Raw genomic sequence first — 25,979 nt, forward strand, 5'->3', positions numbered from 1 at the left:
TTTAAACAGACACACACACACACACAAAAAAAAAGTTACTTTAATGACGAACATTTTTGTTTCCTTAATTAGATATAAATTCATTTGTAAAGTGCCCAAATAAAGTATGAAGGATTATTAAAAGCTACTTTCAATTAGCCTAGTTTGAGTTAGGAGTTTTCTGTATTTTTTAATTAAAGCACACTAGAGAATTTTAATCAGCTATGGAGTCGTATAGCTTTCAATTAAAAACTAACAAGAATAAGCCGATCTTGTTTTTTTGTTTTTGTTTTGTTTTGTTTGTTGGTTGGTTGGTTGGTTTTGGTTCTTGGTTTTTTTGTTTTGTTTTGTTTGTTTGTTTGTTTTTTGTTTTTCTAGAAAGGGTTGGTTGGTCTGGACTCTCTTTGTAGACCAGGCTGGCCTCGAACTCACAGAGATTCACCTACCTCTGCCTCCCAAGTGCTGGAATTAAAGGCATGCGCCACCAGGTCCAGCTTGAATAAGCGGATCTTATCTGCAGTCATTCCTACTGTACTACTTCCCTCTACACACCACTGTCAATAAGTCAGGAAACCTTTCTTGTGCACAGAACACTCCAGTCTCCCGGGAAGCTTCACACTTCCCACGTATGGCCATTTCAACACTATCCCAGTGCCAAGAGGCTCATAGTTCCTTACAATTCACTGTACAGCTGGACCATTTTTTAATCCGGACATCTGAAATGTTCCCAGATCGCCAAGGTGTTGAGCACCTGCATGAGGCTAGCCTGACCTCACGTGATGGGCCGCAGCCAGATGAAGGAGTGCATCATTAAAAACTCTGACTGCATCTGTGTCTAAGGCGCAGATAAAACAGTCATGAATGTTCTGTTGAGACCCAGGTCCAGCACCCAAGATACTGCATATGTAAATGTCTTTTTTTTTTAAATGCTTTTGTTCCAAACCTGTGTGGGGACTGAGAGGAGTCACACAGACTTGTCTCTGAGCTAGGAGAGAGATTTGTCTCATCCATGTCAGGTGTCACACACTCAGACAAGTTGGATTCCCACACGCTTCCCACAAACAGGAAGCACAGTGTATATACAGGTGTTTCGCCTGGAAATTCTCAAAAGTATATTCACTGGGAATGCCTGCTGTCCACATAGAAGGAAGTAAGGTTCTGGAAACCTCCACAGGCATGAAGAGGGCTGCCTAAAAAAATAAATAAATAAATAAAAATAAAAATAACAAAGGCACAAGGCCTTTCAGCTCACAGAGCCTCTGGGTAGAGAAAGGGCAAAATAGAACAGGAATGGTTCCCCAACATCCTCTGGACCGGCCGTGCAGCTCCATTCACTGCCCCTCAGACAGGGCCTCTCCACATGGGAGGTACTACACAAAGTGCTCACTCCAGTGCTGGCACAGGACAGACACATGGGCTCCACACCTGGCGTTCTTCTGTGAAAAGACCATCAGTGACAGAGTGGCTTTAGCCAGAGGGTCAGTGTACCGGTGGGGGCACCAGGACAGACTATAACCCTTTTCCTGCAGGCTGACTTCTCCACAATTGTGGGAATTACATGGTAGTTCCAAGAGAAGAGGATCCATCAAAGAAAACAAAGCCAAACCACCAAGATTTAAAACTCACCATCCACACTTGTAACAGGTACTGGGAGAAGCCACTCAGGACAGAGGCAACGGGGGCATCTTTTTGTTTTGTTTTGTTTTGTTTTAATTCCTCTTTTTGCCACAGCCTCTGTTTTCTGAATACAAACCGAATCTTTATAAATGGAACTCAGATGTGAAGGGGCCCTAAGGCTCCCTTCTTGAGGACATCCCACGCAGAAAGCTGGGTCACTGTTGTTCTTAAAGAGATAACTTCCTAGGTGGACCTCAAGGCTGTGTGCAGTGGATGGGGAGAGTGGCGGCTCTGGGCTTTTCGTGACTCCTCCTCAGGCTGTGTACTCTGATTGTCACAATCTCACTCAGACTTGAGAGTCTAGATGTCCTGGGTCTGTGCTGGGCTCTCCTCTACCTGGCCAAGTGAGAAGTGTTGTGGATTAGAGCATTGTGTGTCTCCCTGAGAAAGGACCTCATAGGGCTGAGAGCATCTGGGTTTTCCTGGAGAGACCTAAGATGAGCCTCAGGCCTTGAGTTTATTTCCTTTGCTTTGTAATATGAAACTGCGGGGTCGCCCTTACATAAAACAAGAACGCTGCCCTCCACAGTCTCAGAATCCTAAGGAGTGAATGAAAGAGGAGTGCTTCCTCACCTGTTCTGGAGACCACTGAAGATGGCTTACACACACACACACACACACACACACACACACACACACACCACCACCACCACTACCACACACATACACAGACACAGATACACAAACACACAGACACACACACATACAACACACAGACACAGACAAACACATAGATATACACAGCACTACAACACATATACACCACACACACACACATACACCACCACCACCACCACACATATACAGACACAGATACACAAATACACAAACACACAGACACACACACAGACACTACACACAGACACACAAACACACAGATACACACACCACTACAACACACACACACACACACACACACACACACACACACACACAGTCATGCTTGACAAAGAAATGAAGAATCCAGATAAAAGACAGGCGGTGACACAGACAGACATGGGGACGACTAAGCACACCCGGAAGAGGTGAATACACTGATAATGACACTCGTAGATTCCATAGTTGACAGTCAAGAGGAAATTCAGTCATGTACAAAATGTAGCACCCTTAAAATGCAAGCAGGTATATGCTCTGGAGAAAGCCTGCAGCACTCTCAGAGCAATCATGAGGATGCCCCCTCCCCGCCCCCACCATGGGCCTTTATGCCAGACTTTCTATAGACACGGTCTCTTTATGATAGCCCCCAAACAGACTCATGCATCCTACTGGCTGGTTCAATGAGCCCATCCAGGTGGCCTGGAGAACAGCAGCCCCACTTCAACCATCCCATCTTGGGAAAAGCATCTGGCAGGAGCTCTCCAGGCTGCCAGGAAAACACAGCCCCATTTGCCATGATGCAAAATTAAGCAGCTCAACTAGCAAGAGAAATTTCCCACTGTGGAGTGCTGGGGGCTCTGCCATGCAAAAACACTTGGCATTTCCGGAGAGATGACCAGGGAAGTAAGACCCCAGTACAGGTGGTGCCAGGAAGCCTAGGACTGTGTCCGAAAGCCTTCAGAAGGGCTTGTACTCCTTAAGAGGGCAGCTTACTGTGTTTGTGAAACTGAATGATGCTATCGGTTTGATCTTGACTGGATGTGACTTCGGGTCTGTGCACATGGTGCCAAGCCCAGGCCGGCAGCACTTGAGCACTGCTGTGAGGAACCAGGTCATCAGTTACACACCACCGAGCACTAAATGAACACCTAAGCAGCCGGTAAAGAAACAAGGGAAAATCCTTTGTAAGCAATCAACTTCCAAATCTTTAATCCAAAGCAAATATCGTAACAGATTTTGAATGGTGCCATACAAAGAAACCAAAGGCCCTGGGAGAGTACATTTGTAAGTTCACAACTACTTCCAGCTTACTCTGGTGGGGGGCAGGGATTAGTAGGAAACTAAGCACACTCTTACTCACTATTGTTTGCTTTCTGCTGCTGTGATAAGCACCATAACCAAAAGAAATTTGGGCAAGGGAGGGGCTTCCTTCAGTTGGCAGACTGCTCTCCACTATCAAAGGAAACAGGGCAGGAACCAGCAGGCAGGGACTGAGGCAGAGGCCACAGATGGGTGCTGCTTGCTGCCTTGCTCCCCATGGCTCACTCAGCCTGAGTTCTTAAACAGCTCAGGACTACTTTCCCAGGGGTAGTGCTCCTCCCCCCTGAAAAAATGGGCTGGGTCATCCCACTGTGAGCATTAATTAAGAAAAGTTTGCCAGGCCTAGTCTCAGCACTAGGAAGGCAAAAGCAGGTGGATCTCTGTGAGTTCAAGGCCAGCCTGGTCTACAGAGCGAGTTCCAGGACAGCCAGGGCTACACAGAGAAACTGTAATGAAAAACTAAAAAAAGGGGGGGAGGGGAATGTCCCACAGACTTCCCCACAGGCCAATATGACAGAGGCAATTCTTCAATTGAGAGTGGTCCCTCCCCCCAGGTGTGCCAAGTGGACACCTGGAGCTCACCAGGACACTTGTGAACTTCATAAAATGTAGTCAGAGTTTGGAAGTAGTTCCTAGAAGAGCCAGTATCACTCACATTTGAGTACATGAGTGGGTCTGTACAAATCAAAACTCTCAAAGAACTTTCACTGGCTTTACATAATTCGCACAAAGCAAGATGGAAGGTGTTTACTCATAGGCAGCTCATCTCTTAGCACCGGCATGAACACACAGGCTCCAGGAGTGTTTCCTAAATACTGCTCTCAGACAGCACCTCCTGTCAAAGTCCATGTCATTTCTCCGGCAGCCAGGAGGGCTCCTGTCCTGCCACCTGTCAATCAATAAGCATGGAGGCGGGACTAGCATGGTGTGAATCACTGAATCCAAACTCTGCAGAGTGGTAAGCAGGCTCTGTCTCTGTGTCAGTCAATAAAGTTAGAGCCTTTTGAAAAATGTGGTAGACATTGTAGAGATCCACTTAAGGAGATTTTTTTTTAATTAGTTGGGAATGTTACCATTTAAGTTAATGAAAGAGAACTCTTCTTAACACGCCTGGCATTAGAAAGTAGGCCCAGAGCCTTGTATGTGTTAGGCAAGTATACTGTCACTACACTATATCCTCCCCGTATCTGCTGGGAATTGAACTCATGACCTCTGGAAAAGCAGTCAGTGTTCTTCACCTCTGAGCCATCTCTCCAGCCCATCCTCCTCTGCATATCCGAATAACAGGTGTTACAAAGTGTCAAAGGCCATCCTTCTGTCATTATGCTTCTGCACACAGTGGGAGCTGTTCCCAACACTTCCAGTACATCCCTGCCCCTTGCTCTCTTTTTCTTTACCAGTTTCAAATTCATAATTCCATAAGTAGGTACATAGCGAGGTGTTTGTATTAGTATGGTAAATAAACACCTATTTACCTAGAGCATAGGAGTTACATAACATGACCTCATGGGGCACGATGATGCCCAGGCAACAGACTTGTCCCCATAAGCAAACACAAGTCATCCGCTGACCGCTTCAAATGGGAAATCACATGCACACACGCACACACACACTCGCACATTCCCCACAGAGGTCTAACAATCCTGAGAAAAGACAAAGTGTTAAAGTGTAATTTTCCGGTGGGAGAATTTTGAGGGTTGTATTGCGGATTGTTGTAAAAGGAGCCGCTCCGATCTCGTGACTGACAGTGTTTCCGAAACTTCAGAGCCCGAAGGGAAGGCCTGCGTTTGCGGGCGTCTGCCACAGCCCTGGGAGTCAGGAACAGCAGCAGTCCGTCCGTCAGTTTACTGCCCTAGATGCAGTACTTGCAGGATGAGGACTTTGCTACCTGGGCAACTTCTCACAAACCTTTCACACAATTGGGGCACGGCTGAGGGACACTAACTGTGGGTGGAGATGGCGCCTACGCCAGAAGCTGCTGTCAGTCTACTGCAGTGTGCATTCCCCTCCTGGTTCACAAGCCAGATGCCAAACTACAGCAGCAGCCACCCCTCCTTGCCTCCAACAGTACACATGCAACCCCTGGAACCCTGAGTTAGCATCTGTCATATAAGAGACAAGAAAAGCCCTGGGCTGGGGGATGGGGGGCACCTGCTAGGCCACACCTGAGATGTCCAAGCACCTGTCCTAGCTGTGGTTCATTGTAACCACGTTTATTCTACAATAGATGTATTGTTCTGTCATATTCAGACCACTCTGTGGATGACCCAGCTGAGGCACAGAGAAGCTGTGTGCGTCTCCTCACAGGTATGAGAGCAGCTCCAGGGTGGAGGCTGGATGGTGGTGACCTGGGATGGCACACCCACTGGCCTGCTCCCCTGGGTGGCCAGAAACATCTATCAAGACGGAAGCTAAGAGTCAGGCAAACAAGAATTCACTGTTCCCCCTGTAGTTCAAATGGACTCTCATCCCAGTGCTCCCTGCCTCCTGCTGTGAATGTGGCCATGTACCCCAGCCCCTGATCGGGTATCCAGGGTGCTCCCTGCATCCTGACGTGAATGTGGCCATGTACCCCAGCCCCTGCCTGGGTATCCAGGGTGCTCTCGTAGCCCTGTAGTGTGAACAGCATCACAACCAGATGACCAGGCAGCCAGTTACACATGGAAAACACCTTTATGGTGGACAGAGGTTCCTTACACACACACCAGACTCTGAAAGGCACACACAAAGATAGAGCCTACGCTGAGCCAGCACCAGGTGGATGGTTTTCTGAGCACCACGTGCTAGCCAGCATAGTATGGTTACAACAGAAAGGCAGCACAAAGTCTGTGAGAAGCCCTGCCCCTACACCGCCACCCTCCTCACGCAAGCACCAGAAAAGAAGAGGTAGGATGGAGCCATCAGCTCACACCCCAGTCTCACCGTGGGGCCAGTCGCTCTCCCAGATGGGTCCTGGGGCCTTCACAGAGCAGCCACAGGGCTTCTCGATGGCAGCATGGTATTTATAGTGAAGGCACCCAGCCAGAGCAGACAGTAAAATCTGGCTCAAATTTCCCACAGCCAGAAAAACAAAAAAACAAAAACAAAACTTCCAAAAGTGTGTGCCCTGACTCTGCCTCTTGAAAGGAGAAAATACGGTTTTAGCAGTTATTTCCTGGAGATTGTGTTCGGTTCCTGTCTCCTCCACTAGGCCTCCTTCCATGTAGGCCTCCATAGCTGCCAGTGAAATCTCTTGCAGAAGTGAGTCAGAATTTCTTTACGCTGGTGGAAGGGGCCAACCTAAGCAGTATCTAGTCAGAGTCTAAGGCTATGCTTTCTGTGGATCTCGGGCTACCCCCCAGCAAGTGTTTTAACCCCTTCTTCTCAGTAAATGCTTCTTCTCTTTTACCTCTACTCTGCACCTGACTACACCAAGTAGGTAAGAATCCAAGCTGAATGCAAATAAAAGCTAAATGTCTCTCAATAATGGGGGGAGGGGGTAGAACAGAACTTGAAGAAAAGGTCATTTAATTTTCTAACCAGCTCTTGTCACTGCTCTGAGCTCTGAAGGAAGAGAAGCTGGAGCCCAGAGCCCTGCGCTCAGAACATCACCCCTGCATCAGAATATCACCCTGTGTCAGAGCATCACCCCTGGGTCAGAGCATCACCCCTGGGTCAGAGCATCACCCCTGCGTCAGAGCATCACCCCTGGATCAGAACATCACCCCTGCGTCAGAACATCACCCCTGCACTCAGAACATCACCCCTGCATCAGAACATCACCCCTGCATCAGACATCACCCCTGCATCAGAACATCACCCCTGCACTCAGAACATCACCCCTGCATCAGAACATTACCCTTGCACTCAGAACATCACCCCTGCATTGGTCTTTTGAGAGAACACTCAGTCTTTATAGTCCAATGTTTTAACATCATACAAATAGATGCAAAGGAGTTAAAGTTGTTTAAAGCATATACTATAAAACCTCAAACTTCATCATTTAAGTGCATACTAATCAAAACTGATAAAAAGAAGTTAAGTTCCTCATCCCAAGGTTAGGTTGCCCACACAACACCCACATCGTATAATAAGGTATGTATTGAGTTGCCTACCTAGCAAGCTAAAATAGAATATTCAAACAACTGTGACAAATTAGCTGCTACACCACAGGTGCTGGGCTCCGCCTAGAGCGCAGGGTCGCCCCACAAGCATTACATAAGGTCGATTATTAACCCTCATGTTCTCTGGCCCTGAGATTTTGCAGCAAAGCCCTAGAGTGCATTGCATTTGGCAAAAATTTACATTTTACAAAATACTTTCCTGTCCATTATCTTACCTTTATCCCAGTCAAAACTGGAGAGGTGGCAGCTAGGGGAGGCGAAGGACAGAAGTCAAGTCCCTGGGAATAAGTGGTTTGCCTGGGGTCACGCTACAGGGAAAACCACATTCAAAGTATTGGACATTCAAGCTGGCCGACTCCAGCTCCGGTCCACGCATTCTGATAGTTAGGGCTCTGTAGACTACCCACTTGCTACTCCAGGACTTCTTTGTCCACTGCATTAGTCTAAATGGTCAAATTCAGAATTAATTTTATCTTTACCAGGGGTCATTCCTAAGGCAGTTCTCTACTGGAGCACAGCGAGATGCGAGGGAGTTAGGAGAGGCAATCGATGTCATAGCAACGTCAGCCACACTCTTCCCTCACACACTCATTACTTGTTTCCATCGTCAGCCACACTCTTCCCTCACACACTCGTTACTTGTTTCCATCAGAGGACAAGAAAGGCAGGCTTCGTTACCACGAGGGTTCTAGATGCACAAATGTTTGGAAAGCAAAAAAATATCCTGATGCTTTTTGTTCACCAATTTGTCTTCAATCCCTTAAAAATGACACGTTTCTTTTTGTGTGTTGCCATTTTAGGTGGAGCCCTGAGCCCCGACACCTCTCTCACATCACTAAATCTAAAAAATAATGTTTAATGATTCTTCACCCTCTAAATATCTCAACATGTATCTCTGTCTTTATTTGATTTTTTTTAGAATGCTGTATATGCACATGGGTTTGTGCAGACGTGCAGGTGCATGCAGTGGTCCGGAGCATCAGATCCCCCCAGAGCTGCGCTTACGTGTGGCTGTGAAACCCCCTAATGATGCAGGTGCTAGGAACGTAGCTGTGGCCCTCTGCAAGGACAGTTCTTAGCTGCTGAGCTATCTCTCTAGCCCCAGCACAACTTTTTACCCAGCAAATATGTATTGCATTAAACATGACAGACAACTCTTGGTCTGTAAATGTAGAAATTTCATGTCTTTAACCAAAAAGCTCATAAAGTCAAAAAGTAGCATGTGGCATTCTCAATACTGCACCTAAGAAGGAGAGGAAGGTGTCACGCATTTTTGAAAGGTTTATTTCTAGAATAAACTATCAGCTGTGGGCGAGCACAAAAGTGTACTCTAGTCCTCCTTGGAAGGCGGAGCCAGGGAGCCAGGCTGGCAAACTCTGGTGTCTGAAAGAGTTAGGAGTGGCCACAGGAGGTGAGAAGGCATCCTGCTGAGGCCCTGGGGTCCTGAGACCATCTACGCAGTGGGCCTCAGACTGAGTCACGAGCTCCCTCTCCGAGCCTCATCTGGCTTTGAGTCCACCCCCTTTGTTCTGTCATAAGATAAAGAAGCTTCCAGTTGCCCTGGACACCAGCCTCAGCCATCACAGCTGTGCCCTCTGTGGTCCAAAGGTCACCACAGCACCTCTTTCACCTGTTTGCAGCTCTGTGGGGGCAAGAGCTCAACATTCAGACTCCAGAAGGCAGACTCCATGCTGCTCACCTTCACCTACCTCACCTCAGTGCAAGGGTGTCCTTAGCCAGGCAGCAGCTTCTACCCAGAAACGTCCTCTACCTCAACCCCAGGCCAGACTACGAATACAGCCCCTTCCTCTTGCTTCTCCTTCCTCAGATGCCCCTGCAAGCTTACTCTGTCCCATCAGTCAGACTGCAGGCTTCCTGAAGTTGTGGGCACTGGCCGCTCTCGACCACGCGGGCACAGAGAAGGTGTTCCAAACAACCCCTGCGCTCAGTTCTACAGGAGCATCAGCCACATAAATATGGGGACACTGATCGACAAACCATGGTAACAGAGACACCAGGGGGTTGGTGCTCCTCCGTCCCAAAGGATCACCCTGTGCCGAGACAACACACTCACAACAGAGACGCCCTCAGGAATCCAGTACCTTTCAGGCTTGACAACCAGCTGTCAACAAAGTCAGTCTTTATACGTGCTTGGCATTTCTGCCCAGGCCTGGAACATTCAGACACTCACAGGTAGGAGAATGCTGTCCAGCCAGCTTATGCCCTCAGCCCTTGGAGGCGGACGAAAGGCTCCTTCCAACCATGCGTCCTACTACAGCCCGCTTCCAAATGCATCGGTACCCTATCGCACATTTTTCAGTTGACATATGAAATTTTTTTATCCCAAAATTGAATGGCTGGGAAAGATGCCTGTTCCCACATGTTTTCACAGCAAATATGGAGCCGAAGAGCAGTCTGCTCCAATTAAGGCGTCTCCTGACTGCAAGCCTTCTTGGAAAACGAATCTTCGACGTTAGCTCAGTTCCGCCGAATCGGAACTGAAAGCGCAGTTTCACCACTTAAATGTACTGCCCCAACTTGCATCCCTCCGGCAGTGTCTCACTTCTAGATTTCCAATTCTAAGATAGACAAGTTGACTGGTGGAGACAAGGAAAGATGGACAGATGGACGGACGGACGGATGGACGGGCAGACAGGTGCACAGATAGGAAGGTAGGAAAAGTTAAAGAGATTTGTCACAAGTTGATTGGCTTGGTGAATAAAGTACCCCACATTTCCAGAATTCTCTCCTTGCCCTGCTGTCCCAGGTCTTCTTGCCTCTCCCTCTAGGTCAGAACCTCTCAAGGCTGGGCCACTGCTCGGTGCCCTGGAAGTTCCGACACTCTAAAGACTTCCCTTCCAAGACTAAGGGAAGGTCACTGTAAAATGGAAAAGAGGTGGGTGAAATAGCCTAGCAAGAAGACACACTCTGTACGGTGGCACTTACATGTGAAATCTAGAAAAGCCAGGATTATGGCAGCAGACAGCAGGGAAATGGGTGCCTGGGGCTGGAACATAAGAAAAAGGAAATATGATCAACGTTCAAAGCTTCCGTGAGGCAGGAGGAATCTCTCTCACACACTTGTCAATGGTATTTGAAAACTAATGAGAGCAGATTTTCAATATTCTCACCACAGATAAAAGAGATGATGTGGCGGTGAGGTGACAGAGACACAGCGCCATTTGATCATCCTTGGCACGATGTATGTGAACGTCAACACGTGACATCCTATAGGCAAGGCAGCTGTCATCCGTCAACTACAAATAAAACTTAAAGAAAATGAAAGCAGAACGTAGAAGTTGCTGTGAGGTGGGAGCTGGGGCGAGTTCACTGCAGAGAAGGCAGCTGCCCTGAAGGCCGAAGACAGGAAATTGATTTCTCGGCAGTGGTCTTTGTGTGGCCTCTGAGACTTTCTGTGTCCTGCGATCCCAGGGGACCTGGGGCAGACCTGATGTGAGTGAACTCCTACCTGAGGTTTTCCTTGGGCTCCTGTGGTGAGGCCAAAGCAGCTTTCCTCCTCACACATTCCCTTATCACTGAACAGTGGCACGCCATGACAGTGACCGATGCGGTACATACATCAACGCACTCGTTGGGCCTGCTGAAACTTAGCTGGAAAGGCTTAAGTAACAAATGATGCTGCCTCCAGAATCTTCACTAGGGCTGATGGGAACTATTTAAGAACAAAAGAATAAGGATGTTGCATGCTGTGCAGACTTCTTGACCAGTCAGCAACCTCTACCAATAGGAACGTCGGTCTCCACAAGAAAGAGGATACAGCAGTGTCCTGTCTGCAAGCCAGTTGTACATCATGCATAAAGCATTATTTTGTTGTTTCTGCTTTTGCTCCTTTGTTGTTTGTTTTGCGTTTTATTTGTTTTTGAGATAGTGTCTCATAGCTTGTGGCTAATCTAGAACTCACTATGTAGACCAGGCTGGCTTTGAACTAGCAACCATCCTGCCCCCACCTCCCAAATGCAGGGATCTTGCAGTATGCTGCTAAGCTCCACACAGGTTATACAGTTCAAGAACAGGAACATTTTTATATACCTGTCTGGTTTGCCTTTGTAATGTGAAATTGGGCATAATTAGAAACATGGAAGTCAATGTCACAGATTTAAGTAAAAACCTACAAATTTCCATTTTCTAAAACTGTCCTTCTGCCTCCAAAAGAAGCAGACGTGGATGGGAACCAAGTACTGTGCTCCACCTACGGAATCACCAGAGGGAAAAGAGCAAGAGGTCAGTTACCCTGGCTGGCTGCTGGGTCATTATCTGAAAAGACGACTGTGTGGTGGTAAAATGGGGTCTGCAAGGAAGAGCAATGGCTCCTTGGAGCGCCAAGGGAGAAGGCTACCTTCCTCAAAGCTAAACAGAAACTCTAGTGCTCGCAATCATCACCTCAGCCCACGTCTGCCGCCTCACTCAGCAGTGGCGGCCTGTCTCTGTCAAGCCAGCCTCACCTGAAGTGGTCTGCACTGTGCCTCAGTTATGACATTGGCCTCTGCTTTCTGCCCAGGCTCCCTGGCTAAGCCAGAAGCATCACTGGCCCTCCAGCAAGAGTGTTTGGGAGTCAAAGAGAGGTTCTGCCTCCCTCGAGCACCTGGGTAGGACTCCCGGAAGCCCCGGAACCATCTTCCTGACACAGAGAGCGACCGCAGCTGCCTCTGCCAGCCTGATGGTGCCTTTGCCCTTCCCTCCGTCCCACCCACAGGTCACCTCCCTGATGAGAAGGCCTGACCTTAACTAAAGCTCTGACTTTGAGCAGTCTTTCTTCAATGAAATTGGGGTAACTCAGACACCACCAGAACTACACCAGCGCTTGGCTGAGAGTTCCTGAAAGGCTTGCTTACAGCAGCTAGGTTCTGATGTCACCAGCATAACTTCCGATCTTGCCTGCAGATAGCCTCCTGGCTTCTCCCGCTGGGGGATGGCAGAAAGTATCTTTACGTAAGTAAGAGAGGAAGCAAGAATAAAAGAGAGGCCAAAGTACCCAGCAAGCTCCACAGCAGGTCACATCCCAAAATAGGACCATGCGGGGCCTTTGCAGGAAAATGGGCCAGACTGGCACAGAGCAGGGACAATTCCACACAGCCCAGGATGGGAGGGAAGACAGAGGCCTCAATGAAGCTCTGGCTCCAGCGCCACAGTGACGTCACTGGAGGGCTTTCAGGAAGGCAGGCTCACTTCAAAAGCAAAAGCCATACCCTAAGGAGTTCTCTCTCTCTGTGTCTGTCTGTCTGTCTGTCTGTCTGTCTGTCTGTCTGTCTGTCTCTCTCTCTCTCTCTCTCTCTCTCTCTATCTCTCTATCTCTCTTCCTCTCTCTCTCTCTCTCTCTCTCTCTCTCTGTCTCTCACACATACACACACAAACACACACACATACACACTCACACACACTCGGTATGAAGTCAGAGTGAAATATTACAAATAGGACATTCCTGTTCTTCATGCAGAATTCAAAAGCAGTTCTTTAAAACAAGTCTATTCAGGCCATGGTGATTGCATCCCTTTAATCCTAGAATTTAGGAGACAGAAGCAGGAGGATCTCTGTGAGAGTTCGAGGCCAGCTGGTCTACACAGTGAGTTCTAGGACAGCCAGAGCTACAGTAAGACACGCCCCCCCCCTTTCAACAAACAAGCAAACAAAGCAATACTAAGGCTGCAAATCTCCTCTTTGGAAGAGAAGGCACCAAAGAAAACCGACACTTGCCGAACAGCTCTGAGAAATTAAAGAGACAGAGACTGGAGGCAAATTCTCCTGCAACACAGATGTGTCCTGAAGAAGTGCTCCCTTCCTGAAACTCCTGCATCCAGACCCACTGGGCAAGCTGTCCCTGAGGGCACTCAGTCATCCAGGGAGATGGCCTCAGCTTCCAGAACAGAGGAAGGTAGATTCACAGGATGGGGCACGGATACCATCAGGAGCCCCCCACCCACCCACCCAAGCACAAGGAGAAGCTAGCTAAGGCTGTGATGGCGAGCACCGATACACAGTTTTTAAGGCTGTGATGGCAAGCACCAATACAGTTTTTTGAGGCAGAAGCCAATCAGTGATTTCTTAGGAAGAGCCTATATCTCCTCTACAGAACCAAAGGATTCCAAACGATTGAAGAAAAAAAAAAGTGCAATCTCCAATCATTTTCAGTTTTAAGTTAACGCAATTTATTGACAGTTTCATTCTAATATATGCAAACTAGATACAGAACATCCTTCAGGGAGTCCAAGCATCATCCTGCTCAAAATTTGTCCTCAAGGACCTAATTGCACATCCTCACTTGTCTTCAAGTTAGAGCTTAAGTTATAAAGAAAGGAAAAGTGAAGGCACGTGGGTAGGAGCAAGACCGCTCGTGTAATTAATAAAGACCAACAAGCCCCAGACCCTCCAGCAAATAACTAGTTATGAGAGGAAACCTATACATAAAAGCCAAGCATGAGGAGTCCTGTCCACTGCCCCCCTCCTGAAAGAGATGAATGGGGTCATGTAGTTGTGTCCCACACCAGGCCTGCCCCACCTGAGGCTCCTCCACCACAGGGCCAGTCCCTGGGTTTCCACTGAACACACAGCGGGAGGCCCCCAGATGTTCCCAGGTTGGGGCTAAGCCAACCTGAGGTGCTAAGATCTGGGATAGGGCAGTGACAGAGCCTGCTGGAGGTGCAGCCACCATAAATGGGGAAATGCCTACCTCGGCCTCTCCAAATAGCTTGCCCTAAATGGAAGAATTCTAGTGACAATTGCCTTTTTTTTTCTTCTTCTTCTCCTTAGTTCTTTCTCTTTCTAAAAATTCTTCCTTTTTATTTTGAACACATTTTTCCTTTCATTTCTTGCCAAGGAACTGGAGTTGCTGGACAAGCCCAGCCTTTCCTGCTGTCAGTGTTTCCAGAAGTTTCCCTTCCTGTGACCACAGAAACACCTTCCAGAGCAGAGGAGATGTCAGGCAGCCATGCTCTGCTCTTCCTGACCAGGGTCCCTTCGCATGGATGTCACCAACACTGCCATGCCAGCACTTAGGGACAAACCCGGGGAATGACAACAGCTGTGTGTTCTGCCCTTCCTCTGCACTCGACAAAGCAAGCAGCCCGCACAGGCTGCTTGGCCCTAAACTCTGTGCTCCAGTACTTGCACAACACAAAGACACCCGCAACTTCATCTCACTGTCCACGTGTTCTTACAGAGTGGTTGTCAGCGCTGGGCCATACGGTCCAAGCAGGACTGAGCTGGTTCATCAAGAAGGAAAGCAAATGCTCCATGGTAGTTCTGCCAGGCTGGAGTCCAGAAACAAAAGAGTCAGAACAGTTTTGAGTATCAAAAGGAAAGAAAGAAAGAAAGAAAGAAAGAAAGAAAGAAAGAAAGAAAGAAAGAAAGAGTAGGCATGATAAATTTTTAAAATATATGAACACAAACCAATAAGAAAATTCGAAAAAAATTAAGGACAGGTTTCCCAATGACAGAAAAAACAGAGCGGTTACAAAGCACAGAGGGAGCCAAAGCTCCTAGGCAAAGAGTTAGATCTGTAAGAGGTAAATTAAGGCAGGGTCCTGATGTCACTCATCAAAAGCAACTTCTAGAACAAAGGCATTCCCTGATGTCTGTGGGTGCTCCTGAAAGACTCACAGTGCCTGGAGGAAAGGCTAGGTTCCCTGTCCAGGAAAAGACAATTATGAGTAGAGGTTTAAAAAGCACGCCACGGAAAGACAACACACCTGAAGACACACTGGCGTCTGCCAGCAAGGTCAGGTTTACCTGCCCAAAGCCCCAAGGAGAGCGCAACACCCACAGCAGACCTTTGTAAAGGGTCCTGGTAGGTTGACTTTCAAAAAAAAAAAAAGGTTTCTCACAAAACTTTTGTGTAACTAGGAAGGAAGCGGCGGCTAAAATAAAACCAATGGGCGGACTAGAAGGAAATAATATTAAGTGATAAGACAAAGAAAAATGTCAACATTACAAGCAGGACACAGGAAAATGAGTAGGGTTGTCATCCAAATCAGGGGGTATGAGTGGGGGGAGGAAAGAACCCCCTGCCACCACCCCCCACCACCCCCACCACCCCCACCCCGCTTACTTAGAGAAACATGGCTGACCTGCAGCCTGAGAGGAAAGCAGGAAAGAGTAGACGGGAGGGTAACTAAAGCCACCTCCCTGCACAGGGCCCCAGTAGGGGCTGACCCTGGCCACCCCAGCCTGGACGTTCTTGGTAGATGGCTAGCCTCTAGGAAGTGCTAAACGCCTGCCACTCAGGGCAGCACAGCGAAAGCCAGGGAAAGTGGCAGGCACAAAGCGCCCTCTGCCCCTTCTCTGTGCCTGTCCCCAAGCTGCTGTCACAGCCAGGTGGTTGACAACAAACAGGGGTATTATTATTCGGCAGAACCATGCAAAGCCACAGAGGAACGAAGAAGAATTGCGGTTCCTTGCCAAACACAGTGGTTCCTACCAGCCTAGCCTCGCTGGGCAGCCCTCCAAACATTTAAGTAATACTTGACACTAAATCCAAAGCCAAGGGCTCTATCCATCAGTCAGAAATACACCGAGGCAGAAGCACCTGTTTCGACTTTTAGATCGGTATGTGACATTGAAAAGAAGTTGAGGCATTACAAAAAAAGTCGAGGCATGAACTGGGAGGGTGTTCATATGCGCGTTGTTTTTCCTTTTTTAAATATTCATGCTTTGGCATTTCAAGAAGACAGAAGGCAACTGAAGAAACTTCAGGACCGGAAGGAAACACAAAAGCCTGACGTCAGGAACACAGTAAGAAACAACAACAAAAGGCAACCTCTGCAATGCCAGCCACTCAGGGTCAATCTCACGGTATTCCAGTACGTTCTCACTTATTCTCCTGTGTGATCAAAGCAGGGCAGAAAGCACTACAGGCTGAAGCTCCCTCTGACTCCTGATCCCCATCTATGCAAAGCCCTCTTCTCCCCTTTGACACCCCTGCACTGCCCAGTAAGGCCAACTAAATGTCTTTGTGGAATCAGAAACAAATGGCTTCCTTTTCTTCCTTCCTACTCCCAGCTTGCCTGAAAGCACACACTCTGTGTGTGGATGCAGGTGCCGTGCATTCCTTATGTTTCGCTGTTGCTTTTATGCAGCAATGTGTTCAATTTTACTGCTACAAAAGCTACTGAGTGGGACCCTCCAAGAGGGACTCTCAGGCAGAGCCCCACCCTGCATGGTGTGTGACGGTGGCAGTCACTCTGAGGGCACCGCCCAGCCGCTGGATGATAAGGTCCCAGGTGAACAATCTATGGGTTTACTGGATACATACATTTTTAATACTGATCAATACTGACAAATTGCCCTCTTCAAAGGCTGCGCCAATTAATAACTCCCTCCAGGAAATTGTGAGAGGCTTTGTTTCCTCACACAACCACTGACAGTGCGCTATAAAGTGTATTAACACTTGTGGTGCTGGCAGATGAAAATAGCGCCCGGTGTTGTTCTGATGAGCATTTGTCCTCGAGATGAGGCGGAACACTGTTTCAGGGGCCTGTTTGTCTTCAAAGGGCCACTCATTTCCTCGTGGTATTATATATCTATCTATCCTTTTTGTGGTTTCTTCTTTCTAATATTAAATATAGTCTCCATTTGGATTTTAATCTGAGCATACAGTGTATGGGACAATCTCATTTTCTTCTGAGCAAACACCCTTTTTGTGCCCTGGATCATCTCTTCAGCATCTACCCTTCCTCCTACCACATGAGGCAGGGTGTGCATCACACACTGGGCCCCTACTTGTCTCCAGGTCTGCTGTGCTGGCTTGTCGGTCCGCCTGGGGCCAGCAGCATGCTGTTGTAATCACTGAGACTTTACAACCAGCTCTTTCATCGGCCTTAAAAATTAGATGAAATGGTTAATCACACATACACACACAAAAAAAACCAGGAGTATTACCCTAAAAGACATGGTGACTGGCTAGACAAGGATGTTTTCATAAGCAAAGCTGTAATGCTGGGTCACAGAGAAAATAAGAACCTATGAGTGACCTTAGACCGGCGCACAAGAGGCACCATTACCCCGTCTGGGGACCACAGCAATTGGCATCTGAGACACCTTTTGGCCTTCTTTTGGAAACAGCTAAAGTTCTGACAAGAAGCACAGAAGCCAGTGTGGTGGCGGCATCTGCAAGCACATCACCTATAAAAGCTGAGGAAGACATGGTCTTTTCTTGAATTCAAAGCCAGTCTAGGCTACAACGCCAGACCCTGGTGAGCATATATATGTGTGTGTGTGTGTGTGTGTGTGTGTGTGTGTGTGTGTGTGTGTGTGTATATGTATATATGTGTATATATGTATATATATACTAAGTATGTGTATATATCTATGTATATATGTATGTATACACACATAAATTACGTCATACACACTGCACTGCTCTGCACTGGGCTGCCCTCCCACCTGCCCGTCACTTCCTCCTTTTTTTCTCATCAGTGCTCTCCGTACAGAAGTTTTCCTCTCACAGAGCATGCCAACCCTAAAAAGTCCAAATCTGCTGGTGTTTGATAAATAATTCATCATCTCCAAGCACGTGGCATTGTTTCAGCACCTCCCATGCAACACTTTGTCTCGGCTATGCAGAAAATGTTTTCACCAAAGTAACAAAGGCTCTTACCACAGCCCGGGGAAAGGGAGCGGAGGCTACCCAAATGTGGGCTGACACAGGACTAGCCTCCCTCCTTCCCTTGGACTCTCCGGCTGCCTGTTTCCCGCTGACCTCATTGTGTCCACGGTGACGCAAAAGCCTGAGCACTGGTGCCAAAGAGTGTGTTTGGATTACATGGGGGGCGGGAGGGAAAAGAATGAATAAAATGAAGTTTCAAGCCCTGCAGTAAAGCTCCGCAGCCACACTGTTTTACATTGTTTCCTCCCGGCTAGCACTGTTAAAGGGCCATTTTACTCAGCTTCTCTTCCTTAAACACCCTCCCTGTTCCTTCAATAGACCGCTTGGCGGTGTCCTGGGAGGGCGGTTGGAGTGTATGAATGAAGCATCTGCCCTCCCCCGGAGGCAGACAAAGGCAGTGAAAGGCTGATCCAAAAGAGGACAGCACCAGGACGCAGAGGACCACCGACAAAAGGAAGAACCTGGACAGACCCGGGGAGGACAAGAGACCTGAGCAGGCGGCTGTCAGCGCAGAGAATGCCTCCTGAAAGAGAGAGGGCAACGACAACGCACAGAGTTCCTCAGCTGTTTGCTTGTAGATGGTACTTGAAACACACCGCAGGATGTAAGAGATGGGGTACAGAGGCTGTAAGAGGCAGAGCCCCCAGAAGCGCCCCCCCCAGGAATGTACTGAGGGATGCAAAGTGAATCCTGGGAAAGAACAGCATGGAGCACTCTGCTCCTCCAGTGCCCGCGGTCACTCAGTAAGATGGGTCACCCCTACCTTGTGTCTCATCTGGGTTCCTCAAGGTAGGAACTCCATGAAAGGAAGGACCAGGTTTTCTCTCTGACAGGCTGGCTGCTGTCATTAGGACAGTAATGGCTCCCAGTTGGCCCTCAGGGGGCCACACTCCATGAGTGTTTGCACGTTGCACTATCTATCTGCGCCATGCTCCCCATAACATGAACTGCGGCTGTCTTCCACAATGAATACTGTCCTCCGTCCACCTCTCTGCACTGCGCCCTGCTCTCTCCACACAGCCCCACACAGCGTGGCTCTCATCCTAGGCTTCCCCGATCCTGCCTTCCTATATCCACCTCTGGGTGCCGCTCAAATCCTTTGTTCTTTCTGGAATCTTCCTTGTGTTCACCTCTGCAACCCTCAAATCCTTCCTCTTCCAAGACAATACCCAGACGTCGCCCACCCTGTGGGCCACTTCTCATGAAGGTGTTTATGGGCTGCATAAGGTGTAGCCTTCCTGGCTCTGTATAATCTGGAAACAAATCATGGGCTCTGGCCTGCTCCTTGACCCCCATCACTCTTCTTGCCCTCAGTAGCCGTCTGTCTTCCTAAACTACACTTCTCTCTCACAGCTTTCCTTCCAAATGTCGCAGGTCACGCCCCCACACCCATCTAATTGCTGGTTACTAAGCGCCCCTCCCAGGCACCCAGGAGACCTTCCACACCCCTGCCTTTCTCTTCATGACCGCGAGTACATCTATTCCCCCTGTTCCCTGGAAGGTTTCTCAGGCCTTGCCCTCCCATTTGGCTTGCTCCAAGGGACCAACATGCCAGACAATTGGAGTAATTGGGAAGTTGGCATCTGATGAAACACTTCTTAACCTCATGATGCTCCTGCCTCATGGTCCCCACAGTCCCCTCTACAGAAAACATTTCCCTTTGGGTCTCAGCCTTCCCAGGTCACCACATGCCATCCCATCATTTTTCCTAGTTCTTCAAACTCATCTACTTCGGTAGATGGGCATTCTCAGGCGTCTGTGGCACCTCTGCCAGCAGCCACAGCCATGGGGCAGCCTCACTCCACAAGTCTCCTAGTGAGACGCTAGATCTTACTTGATCTCTGAGGCCCCTCTTTGGGGTGCCATGATGTGTCTGCCCAATGTAGCCCCCAGGTGCTCAGCTCACTCCTGTCTTCCATCCTTCCCTGCTCCCAGCATGCCTCAGACCTCAGTCCCATTACTCACTTTGGGATTCCTCTCTCCCTAGGGGATCAAGGTCTTTACTGCTAACCCACTTTAGGGCAGCATTCTGCCGGCTCGTCCTCTCGCTCCTTAGTCTTCAGTGGAGGTAGGATGGACAGCACACTAAAACTCCTGCGACCAAAGCAATCTGCTTTTCTCAGAACTTCCATATCTACACAAAGCCCTGACTGACTGACTCCCCACGGGGACGTCAAATGCCTCCTCCTTCATTCTCCAGCCTTGGGCATGGGAGGACTTTGTGTACATTGATTTTTAACATCTATCACACCTTGAGCATCTAAGTGTAAGCACTGCCAAACCTCCCAAACCTGCCTGTGCCTGCATACTTCCTCCTGTGGGCCCCCAAAAAACCAGAAGCCCAGGCACACATTCGCTGGGTCTCCCTTGTAGCAGCAGGTGTTCCAGGCACTCAATGCCACCAAACACCTCGTGAGCCCTCCACTGCATCTCGTTCCCACTGCTATCCCCCTAATTCAAAGACCTCTGCACAGCCTCAAGAGCTCCAAGACTCACAAATTACACTCAGATGAACGTCCAGGACATTAAGCCACAGAACTCACAACCCTCCCCTGGTGCCAGGAGCCCATGCTAAATTTTTCTCAATTTACTTAGCCCTATTCCAGCCAATCTATGGGCTTCATAACATACCAAGCAAGCATCGAGGCTGCGGCTCCCAGCTCCAAGGGCACCAGAAGCTCTTCTCTCGACTGCTTCCCACGCCATGGCTGGTCATGCTACACTACTCAGATCCTGCCTGCCTGACCTTCACAGCTCTCTTACATGAATTCTCTGCCTAGCCTTTTGGTGTGTTTTGCTTGGTTTCCGGGTGGTTGCTGTTTATACCACTAGAGGGCAGTAGAGAGGAGGTACCGCCCAAACCAAGACACCTACAACCTACAGAGGTACAAGGTCCTGACTGACTCCCATCCCAGTCACACACACCCCAGTCTTGCAATTGTGTCTGGTGTCTACACAGCCACGCATCACAGTCGCCTATCCCTCTACCTTCTGTCTCTCTGTGTGTTGTCACGCACAAGGTCTCCATGTTCCACTCCCCACTTTGTTTCTCCAGCTGAGGACTCTGCCACAGAGATCTAGCCTCTTTTTTACCTGCACCATGAAAGATCATCTGGCTTCCCTTCGCACCAGCCTCTGAGCTCAGAGGACTGCCCCTTACCAAGAGGCCATAGCACAGACCTGTGACTCCTTTCCTCTTAGTTGCCTAAGCTTCTGTGTATGACTTTTAGAGAGAGGTGTCTTTTTTGCCTACGAGGTTTTCCTTGGATTTCTGCCAGGCAAACTCTCTCCCCTGCACCCTATGAAACACCAAAAGGATCTTACAAGCTGGGGTGTGGTCTGGCCTCCATATAAGTCTCCTCACAAGCCTGCTGGGAACACAGAAGCGAACCTTACCCTCTCCTGGAGCTGCAGACCCCTGTGAGTGAGAACCAATTCTGTGGATACACACTTGAATGCTGGGCCACCAGAGGCCAGGGTAAGCTCTGGTGCAAGCCACATGAGCCCAGGTTACCTTCAGGTGCCATGCCTCTTCCTCCTACACTTTGTGCCAGCTTTGTTGGCACTTCGACCTTTTCGACTCAAGCAGATAATGTGCCTCCCTCATGAGTCTACCACTGTCTGAGCCTCGCCATCAGGACAAAGGCAAGGAAGGCCCTGCCCACAGTCCTCTCCTCTCTGCCTGTCACCAGGAATGATGTCAAGGTCACAGTAGATGCACTGGCCTGAAGAATGCTGGGTACCCATTCTGCTGCCCTTTGCCACGGCCATAGCTTTCCAGCCCCTGGGCGTTTCCCTTCAGGCAGACTTGAAGAAGAAAAGACCGCTCCCATTGCATGGGCTGCTTTTAAAACAAGCAGGGTGGCAGCTGTGCCGGTTGGCACACTGTTCCCACACAAGGTTGACCAGCCTGATAGGCAACATGCTCTTCTTTGTCTTAGGGCACAAACTGTTTTGTGTGCCAGCATCCCTCCAAGAGCAACATATCAATTTGAGATAGAAGGCCTGTCTTGTAATTTTCTGGTTCTTTTTCATCTAAACTTTTAGGAGCTTCCTCTGTCCAGAGAGGCTTATTTCAAACTAAAAGTAGGATTGTGTGGGATTATATATTAATAATCTAAGTAGCATAACACCACCCAGTTTAAATAGCTTTGCCCTTTGGACTGCTGACCCAGCCAAGAACCAGCTCACCCCTCCATGGATAGCTGATGACACTTGCTGCCCACAGCCCACTTTGGCAGGGATTCACACCATGCTCTTCGGGTCACCTTTTGGGGCACTCATGTGTGTGTGCCAGGTTTGAGGGAAAGAGAATGTCATCTCTACCTCCCTCTACACAATTAAGCTGCAGATCATGTGGGTCCTCACCAACAAGCCGCGAATGGGGTCTTGACTGATCTGGACCCATGCCAGGTGCCAGGTGTGCTGGGCCTTGAGTCTGGTTTGCCTGAGGCATCAGCTCCACAGAGCTAATAGAAATACCCTAACCATGAACTCTGGTGTTGTCTGGAGTACTGAGTGTATTTGCTCTTACAGGAATATTTATCTCAGCGTTTCCTAGCATCGGCCACGCAGTCCTCACACCCAAGGAGACAGTGTAAGAGCAGCGAGTCTCGGACTCACAAGTCCTACAAATGTACATTCTCTGTTTGGAGTATTTAAGAAACACACAGTAATTTACAGTGGGAAGGCATTTGCACTTGGCATTCACAAACCTTTCTGATCCTCTTTGCTTTCTCTGTATCCTCCGCCTACAATCCATCCTTTTCCTTTTAGCACATAGCTCTTTCTGTCCTTCACAGTAGTTAACTGGTAAAATGCAGCACCCAGAGAGACATTTGAGGGGAGGAAGTATTTGTGGCTACAGATTGTCAGTCCAAGAGCTGTACTCTCCACAGGTGTGCCTCCTGCTGCTCCCAGCAACACCTCCTCCAGCCATGCCTGTGTGTAGCCACAATACTGACTAGGTAGTACAGATGGCCTGGCCTGTGTTTGTTACAGGAAGCTGACTGGAATCCCTATGGGCCTGTCAGAGTGACACACACACACATACACACACACACACACACACACACACACACACACACACACACACCATGCAAAGTGAACTGTGAGGATGCTCCAGGACAATTGTCGTTTCTCCACTGGCAAGATCTTCCTACTCAGCCAGCAATTCCCCCAGCAGTAAAAGCAGAAGCAGAGATCTAGAGGCCAGCAGAGGACAGGAAATGATGTAAATTCAGGAATGGCTCGACTCAGACACATAAACAGCATCAGGCAGGAAGACCAGCGACCACTTGTAGCATTGAGCATCGACACTGAGCCAACTCCTGCCTGGGAGGCTGCTTCTCACCTTGACCTGCTAACCCACAACACATCTGTAGCTTGTACAGGCTTGGTAAGAAGGCCCGGCTAGGGCAGGGTCTGCTCCATGCGTTGGTTTCAGGTTGAGTGTCTGCTCGGCGAATGCTCAGGTGAGCTGAACAGCAGAACAAAGCAGACAGGAGCAAAGGGAGGCTACTGTACCTTCCACACAGGGTTTACTTTCTGACAAGCGAACTGCAGCAGCGTGCACTTGCCCAAGAAGCAGCTGGGCTCAGCAGCCTGCACATGACAATGTGCTTGGCTGGACAAAGAGATCAAAGTGAAAGAAAACACAGACGCAAACTCCGCAGGGACTCATCTGAATACCCTTGTGTCTTTTTCACATCCTTGGAGAATATACAAGGCACTTCCCAAAAGGCTTCCCACCCCCAGCCCTGCCCACCAGAAAACTGGCAAGTTTCAGATGCTTCAGCAACTGGGACCCAGGTGGTTTGGTCTTTGGCCCCAGACAGAAACAGAAGCCCTGAAAGTGTGTTGTGTTGGGCAAGGGGTGTAGGCAGAAAGCATTCTTCCTTCATGTACCAACCTCCTCTTCTACTTGTGCAGACTGCATACAAGTACCCCAGGACTTGCTACCCTAGCGGCAACCCAAACAAAGCTACAGGAGACTTGTGGTTCTATCCATACCCAAACTGTTCTTAGGGACAGAAGCAAGCATGCCATAGCCAAGCTAGCTTCTCCCAGCTGTAACCATGCACACAGTAGATCACTGGAAACACACACATACACACACACTCACACACACTCACATACTCACACACACTCACATACACTCTAACACACACATGCATACATATACCAGTATTGGGTGCAACTTTATTACTCAAGATAACTCCAATATCTCCCTGGAACTGCTCATTTTTATTCTAAACCATAATTTCTACCTCAATGCCAGTCCAACCCCAGACAAAGACAGCAGCATTTATAGATTCATGAGAACACAAACCTTCCCCCCAAAAAAGTGTAATCCAGGCAAATTTCTCTCACTCATGTAGCGTTTGGCACTGTCAAGCACAGTGGCCTGCAAGTATGCACTGCAGCATGCCCAAGCACATGCATACACACACCAGTTGTCAAAAGAGAAAAGAAATGAAAATGTCAAAAGAAAAAAAAATGAAACGCACATCAGGAAGAAGACCCAGAGGAAGGCCAGCAATAGGCCTCAGATTTATTCCAACAACCCCCTCCCCCCCAAAAAAATCTATGGGCCCCACCTTCTCCCACCACCTTCAACCCACAGCCAACCCATGGAGTCCCTTTCAGAAAGTGTGGGCTCTGCTTACCACAATCTCATGGCATGAGCATAAACTTGTACCTAGAGTTCAATGTTCAGCACCCAAAAGTCACAACTACAGGCCGTAGGGAAGCACATACCTGAGGAAGCCTCAGAACTAGAGGTCAGCTGGGAGCACAGAGTTCACACCCTTCAAGGCAACCAGCAACTCTAAGCTGAGGTGAGTGGCCACTGGGCCATGTGGCTACCAGGGCCAGGAAGGCAGGAACAGAGGAGTCAACCCAGTCCTGAACTGAACGCGATCACCTTCCTGGTGGCTGTACCCTAAGGGGCTCCTGAGCATGCACCTAGACCAGCTCTGGTCCTGAGGAGTGTCTCAACCTAGGCATCCCATGTCCCAGAGCCAAGGTCGGCCCTGGTAAAGGAGTGAGTGGTACTTGAGAGCAGTAGCAAGAAAGCTAATTTGCAACCTGGCAGAGAGTCTGCCCAGAGAAAGCAAGGCAAAAGCGCGGCTTTCCAGGGAGAAAGCAGACAAAGGCTCGGTGCGCACGCGGTAGACTGTGGCACCAAATCCACGCACAGGGCGGAGCTGATGCCCAAGTCTCCAAATTTCCCATGGATGTGCCCTCCCAGAGCACAGACTCTCCTGACCAGTCCTGCCTGGTGCCCTCCCTCCACAGTGTGTCCAGTCCTCACCCTGCTCGCCCTCCATCCTCTGAGCATCTGAAGCCTCTTTCCTAAACATCGCCTGCCTGCCTGCCTCCTTCCTTCCAGGGAAGCTGCCTTGACTTCTCTGCTCAATCTTGTCTCCCCTCCCCCCCCCACCTCCCCCATGACACGCCTTCTGCTGCCCTTGCCCCAGCAGGCTTTCAGTCCCACACCCAGGAGTGGCAAGGCAGAATGGTCATGTTACTGTAGTCCTATGGGTCCAAACGAGGCAGAGATGCCTCCCCCACCCCTTGCTAACGCCCATGCCCCATTGTTCCTCTGCTTTCTTTACCCACCCAAGCACCAGCTACCCAGAATCTATGTGAGGTGGGCTGGGGGGGGGGGTGAGGTAGCGCGT

At 49.0% G+C, this 25,979-nt stretch overlaps 1 protein-coding gene across 4 annotated transcripts in view; it reads right to left on the bottom strand.

The window, feature by feature from the left end:
* PDE10A (phosphodiesterase 10A) overlaps positions 1 to 25,979 on the bottom strand; it is a 422,490-nt gene that overhangs the window by 160,568 nt on the left and 235,943 nt on the right. The gene's annotated exons all lie outside the window — the stretch shown is intronic.

This window comes from Acomys minous, assembly GCF_964271855.1.
Source record: "Acomys minous genome assembly, chromosome: 3".
NCBI classification, from domain to species: Eukaryota; Metazoa; Chordata; class Mammalia; order Rodentia; family Muridae; genus Acomys; species Acomys minous.